Raw genomic sequence first — 6675 nt, forward strand, 5'->3', positions numbered from 1 at the left:
AAGACACTGAATGGAGAAACAGAGATGGGCAGGGGTAGGGGACAAGTTCTTTTAATCTGGGGAGGTGACATTTAAATTAAGACTTTAAGGATAGAGTCAGCCATGAGAAAAGCAGGTGGAACAGCGTTCCAAATGGAAGGAACTATAAATGCGAAGAACTGCGGGTAGGAAGGAACTTGGCTTATTTGAGGAATTTAAGGAAGAATAACAGACTGAGGCAAGGCGAACAGGGCAAAGAGATGAAAGGGGCACTGGGAAGCTGGGGAAGGGCTTTAAGGAGGGTGTGGTATGGTTTGATTTGTGTAGACGCTCAGGCAGAATATGATGGGGACGTGGGCTGGGCTGCTGGCCATAGTAAAAGAGGCAAAGGGGACAGACCCTAAATATCTTTTGGAAGTAGAAGAAAGTGCCTTGATGATGGGTTGGCTTGGAGTGGAGTGCGAGGAAGCAAGAATCAAGGGTAGTAGTACAGGTTACACAGTTTATGGATTCAGGTGTCAGAAGAAAGGTTCTAACTTGAATACCTTGGTCTATGATGCATACTAAGCAAAATGCTTAGGACATTGTAATTCTGGAACATTCTAAGCAAAGAGCTGAATATTACTATCTGGAGTTCAGAGAAGTCTCAGCCAGAACTATAAAGTTGGGGGTTATGGATCTGTAATTTTAAATATCTGGGGGTAGGTTTGGGTAAGGAAATGAATTAACATTCATTTCAGTTACTGATGCAAGTTGCCCATTTTAAAACCTAGCTTTTCTTGAAACAGAGGCACTGAATGACACATTAGACCAGATGGACTTAACAGATATTTAGAGGACATTCCACCCAAAAGCAGCAGGATACACATATTTCTCAAGTACACATGGAACTTTCTCCAGAACAGATCACATATTAGGACACCAAAAGAGCCTCGATAAATTTTAAAAGATTGAAATTGTATCAAGCATCTTTTCAGACCATGATGATGGTATGAAAGTAGAAATCAATTATACGAAAAAAACCAAAAAACCCCAAATACATGGAGGCTAAACAACATGCTTCTAAATAATCAATGGATCAATGAGCAAAGAAAAAAATCAAACAATACATGGAAACAAATGAAAACAGAAACACAACAGTTCAAAATATGTTGGGTGCAGCAAAAGCAGTTCTAAGAGGGAAGTAAAGAGCAATAGAGGCCTATCTCAAGAAACAAGAACCCCAAATAAACAATCTAATCTCACAACTAAAGGAACTAAAAAAAGAAGAACATACACAGCCCCCAAAGTTAGCAAAAGGAGGAATATAATAAAGGTCAGAGCAGAAATAAATAAAATAAAGAATAAGAAGACAATTTTTAAAAAATCAATGAAACCAAGAGCTGGTTATTCAAGATGATAAACAAACCAGACAAACCCCTAGCCAGACTTATCAAGAAAAAAAGAAAGGACCCAAATAAACAAAATCACAAACAAAAAAGAAGTTACAACTGACACCACATAAATTCAAAGAATTATAGAGAATTCTAGGAAAAAGTATATGTCAACAAATTAGGCAACCTAGAAAAAAATGGATAAATTCTTAGAAACATACGATCTTCCAAGACTAATGCAGAAAATATGAACAGATTACCAGTAACAAAATCTTCCAAAAAATAAAAGTCCAGTATCAGGTGGCTTAACAGGTGAATTATACCAAACATTTAAAGAAGACCTAATATCCATCCTTCTTAAAGTATTCCAAAAATAGAAGAGGAGGGAATACTTCCAAACTAATTCTATGAGGCCAGCATCACTCTAATACCAAAATCAGACAAAGACACTACAAAAAAAGAAAATTATAGACCAATATCCCTGATGAACATAGATGCAAAAATCTTAAAATATTAGTAAACTGAATTCAGAAATTCCATTTACAATTGCATCAAAAAGAATAAAATACCTAGGAATAAATCTAACCAAGGAGGTGAAAGACCTGTAGTTTGAACACTAGAAGATACTGATAAAAATTGAAGAAGACACAAATAAATGGAAATCTATCCCATGCTCATGGATAGGAAGACTTAATACTATCAAAAAAATTCAATATAATCCCTATCAAAAAAAACAATGGCACTTTTCAATGAATTAGAGCAAATAATCCTAAAATTCATATACAATGACAGAAAACCCTGAATAGCCAAAGCAATCATATGAACTAAGCTGGGTTTATTACACTCCCTGACTTCAAGGTATACTACAAAGCTGCAGTGATCAAAACAGTATGGTACTGGCACAAAAACAGGAGCACAGATCAATGGAACAGAATAGCAAGCCCAGAAATAAACCCACAAATATGTGGTCAATTAATATATGATAAAGGAGCCATAAATATACAATGGGGAAAAGACAGTTTCTTTAATAACTGGTGTTGGTTAAACTGGACAGCTACATGTAAGAGAATGAAACTGGATCACTAACTCCAAACACAAAAGTAAACTCAAAATGGATTAAAGACCTAAAAACTATAAAACTCTTAGAAGAAAACAGGCAAAAATCTCTTGAACGTAAGCATGAGCAATTTTTTTTGGACACATCTCCCCAGGCAAAGGGAACAAAATCAAAAATGAACCAGGGGGACTACATCAAACTAAAAAGCTTCTGTACAACAAAGGACACCATCAACAAAACAAAAAGGCAACCTGAAGTATAGGAGAATATGTTTGTAAATGATTTATCCGATAAGGGGTTAACATCCAAAACAAAGAAAGAACTTGTATGCCTCAACACCAAAATAAGCAAGTAACATGATTGAAAAATGGGCAGAGGACCAGAGCAGACTTTTCCAAAGAAGAAATACAGATGGCCAAAAGGCACATGAAAAGATGCTCCACGTTGCTTATCAGGGAAATGCAAATCAAAACCACAATGAGATTACACCTCACACCAGTCAGAATGGCCACTATCCAAAAAACAAGAAATAACAAGTGTCTATGAGGATGTGGAGAAAAGGGAACCCTCCTATACCACTGGAGGGAATGCAAATTGGTGCAGGCACTATGGAAAGCAGTATGGAGTTTCCTTAAAAAACTAAAAATAGAAATACTGTATGAGCCAGGAACTCCACTTCTAAGAATTTACCCAGAGAAAACAAAATGTCTGACTCAAAAAGATATATGCACCCCTTTATTTATTACTACATTAATTTACAATAGCCAAGATATGGAAGCAAACTAAGTGTCCATCAATAGATAAATGGATAAAGAAGATGTGGTACATATACACAATGGGACATTATTCAGCCAAAAAAAGGGAATCCTGACATTTGCAACAACAACAGACTTAGGGGGTATTATGCTAAGTGATATAAGCCAGGCAGAAAAAAAGACAAATACCATATGATTTCACTTTTATGTGGAATCCAAAAAGAAAATGAACAAAACAGTAACAGACTCACAGACACTGAGAGGTGACTGGTGGTCTCCATGGGGGAGGGGTTGAGGTAGGTGGATGAAATAGGTAAAAGGGATAAAGATGTACAAAATCTCAGTCATAATGTAAATTTGTCACAGAGATAAAAGTACAGCATAGAGAATATAGTCAACAGTTCTGTAACACCTTTCTTGTTGACAGATAGTAAATACACTAGTTGGGGTCATCATTTAATAATGTATGCAACTGGTGAATCCCCATGGTATATATTTGAAACCAATATAATTTCGTATATCAACTATACTTCAATTCAAAAAAATCAAAGAAAAAAAAACTAGCTGTTCTTAAAGGCTTTAAGTTCAATTTACAACTCTTGTTATTCCATTATAAATCTAACAATTTTTCATATAAAGATAAGAACAATCACTTTTACTTATACTTTGATTACCTGTTGAATTCTTAAATTTAGTAGATTCAGTCCTTCTTAAATATTTAACAGACTTATAGCCATAATCAATTTTCCTTAGATATTTCAGATTATAAATATAAATTAAATGTCTGATTTTCTCAAACATTTAAAAAACCCAGGGCAGAGTTAAACTCTAAAAAGCAAGATTTTTCTAAGCATTTAAGCTACTGTTATAAATTACCTACACTTATAAATGTATAAATTAGATTATCTTGGCCATTTCAAGAATCTTAAATCATACACAAATTAAAACAAGAATCACAGAAGCTTCTCTCCTGTTTTCACTTATTTATTATGCAAATATTTATATTTCCTTTCTGGAATTATAGATTTACTTACTCAGCAAAGGGATCAGAATTTTTTCCAATATTGCCCTTTGGAAACTATCTACATAATAACATGGGGAAAATGTATGAGAAAGCATTCCTTGAAGAGTACAAAACTGTATGCAAAGCATGGTTAAAATCCCGCACCTCCCCTACCCCACCCCCAAGAATACATAGAAACCAGATGTATCAGTCTGGGCCCAACTAGGAGAGAGAAACCAACAGTTTGAACAGGGTATGATTAATATAAAGACTTATTAATCATAACAGAGGGCTGTAGTAACAAGGCATTGCCTAGTAAGTAGTACAGGGAACTCTACAGAGTACAGGAATAGCAGATAGAAGGAGCAGCCAGTACCTCTACAGCTGGAAAGAGCACCCAAGGAAAAGTCCCCAGCCCTCTCCCCTGCGCAGTGCCAAGGGGAGCTGGAGCTGAAGAAGCTGTGTGTACTGCAACAGCCTGATGCTGGATGCAAGAATGCTCTTTTGGTGAAATATTTAAGTGCAAAATACATTTGGGAAATGTAGAGCTCTTACCAGTTAACTTTGGAAATAGTATCACACACTGCCTTGCACAGATACCAACTGTGTTCTGTGTATATGTCTGAACTCCCTTGCTAGAAGATACTCTCTTTTAGGGCAAGGATTATGTTCCATCCTCCTTCTGTGACCAACCCTGAAATGAGTATACACAATATACTCAATAGTGTACTTCTGAATATAGGAACTCTGAGGGAAGAATCCTATTAAACTGTGCCTTTGTTCCATTTTTTTTTCTTTCCTACACAAAAAAGGAAAAAAAATTTACTATTGTAAAAGCAATAAATGTTTATTGGAAAAATGTTGAAGATAGAACAGAGGAGACAAATATCAATCACATTTCCACTACCCAAAATAATTACTATTAGTACCTTGGGTATTTCTTATGCACAAACAGTTTTCCTTTTTTTCTCTCTAAACTTAGCTGTATATGCATATCATATCCTATATACAATTTCATATCCTGCATTTTAAATGTACCATAAATAAACCATTTCTCCAACTCATTAACTCTTTATTGAAGAGCCAGTGTGGAATTATTATATATAGAAAATGTGTACATTGATGTTTAAACTACCTTAAATGTTGAAAACATCATGAATGCACAATACTTCATTTTATGGATGTTTAATCACTTCTCTTGTAGAAATTCTAGATTCTTTTTAAATTTTTCCTATTAATAAATAATGAACATTGTTGTGTTTAAGATATTCTAGAGTAGGTCAATTTCCTACAATGGCTGTCCCACACGTGACATTCCCAAGTTAGAGGGCACAGAAACCATTAAGGCCGAGGAAAATTTAAGATCACAGGGCATCAGCTTCTAAATATGGAAACTGGTAGCTTTCCCCTTTTCAACAGGACACAAACCAGAAGCCTCTTTAATTCCACCTAGTACTACAAAAATAGTACTCCCCAACCTTCCCACCAAGAAAATGTCACCCAGCCTAAATGACTGCAAAAACACAGGACCCTGGGATAGTCCCTTCCGGGTTTTTGGCCCTCATGTGCCCCCAAGCTGCCCAGTGGAGAGGTGGTCTAGCAAAGGGTGCTAGGGCTCTTCCTCTACAGCTCTCCTGGACGCGTGTGGCGCTCTGAGCGCCGAACCCCAAGCTCCCGGGCTTGGCAGGACGCCGTCACCTCGCGGGTAGACTGGGAGGCTTAAAGCAATAGAAGCTCCAGCTAAAAAAAGCTCTGGGGAGGGCCGGAGACCCGGCGAGCCCTTCCCAAGCCAAGGCTGGCCCTTGGTCCTCCAACCCCCAACCTTTTCTCCATCTCTGCCGCAGCCCCTCCTCTTGCCCGAAGTTCATCTAGTCCACCCTCCAGACCTTATCCCACTTCTGATTCTTCCCAGGGGAGGGTTGACCCAAGCCCCTGGGGTCTCTTTGACCCTCACCAAGCCAGTCCCAGTCTTCACAGCCTGGCGTCTCCATCACCCCAAGCATCCGACTACCTTGCAAAAACTTCCACATCATACCCCCCATCGTCTCCTATGCAAGTCTCTCCACGTGTTTGCACGGACTGACCCTCGGTCTTTCCCGCCATGACAGGCTTTCCGTCCTATGTCACCCATCCTACCTCCCACCGGTCTGCGGGTTCACTGGCCCTGTCCTCCGTTTTACTCAGTCTGTCTCTTAAGACAGCACCTCTACTTCCTTTAGGCCCCCCTCTTATGCCCCTCCCCATGTCTGTCGCTCTGTGCCCCCGCCCACGTTTGTGCTTCTGTCCGCCCCCGAAGGTGATCCTCTGCTCCTGGAGTCTGGACCTCTGTCCAGCCAGGCCCCAGCTCACCAACCCTGCCCAGGCCCGGAGAGTCTACGGCCCGGTTCCCCTCCCTCAATCGAGAACTCTTCCCTCTTCCACTTTCTCTACTTTAAACCCATCCCAGCAGAGTCCAGGAAGTAGCCAGGCGCCAGGGACTGGCGGCGGTGGACTCCAATGGGGCGCCCC

The sequence above is a fragment of the Manis javanica genome, chromosome 1, assembly GCF_040802235.1.
Source record: "Manis javanica isolate MJ-LG chromosome 1, MJ_LKY, whole genome shotgun sequence".
Lineage (NCBI taxonomy): Eukaryota > Metazoa > Chordata > Mammalia > Pholidota > Manidae > Manis > Manis javanica.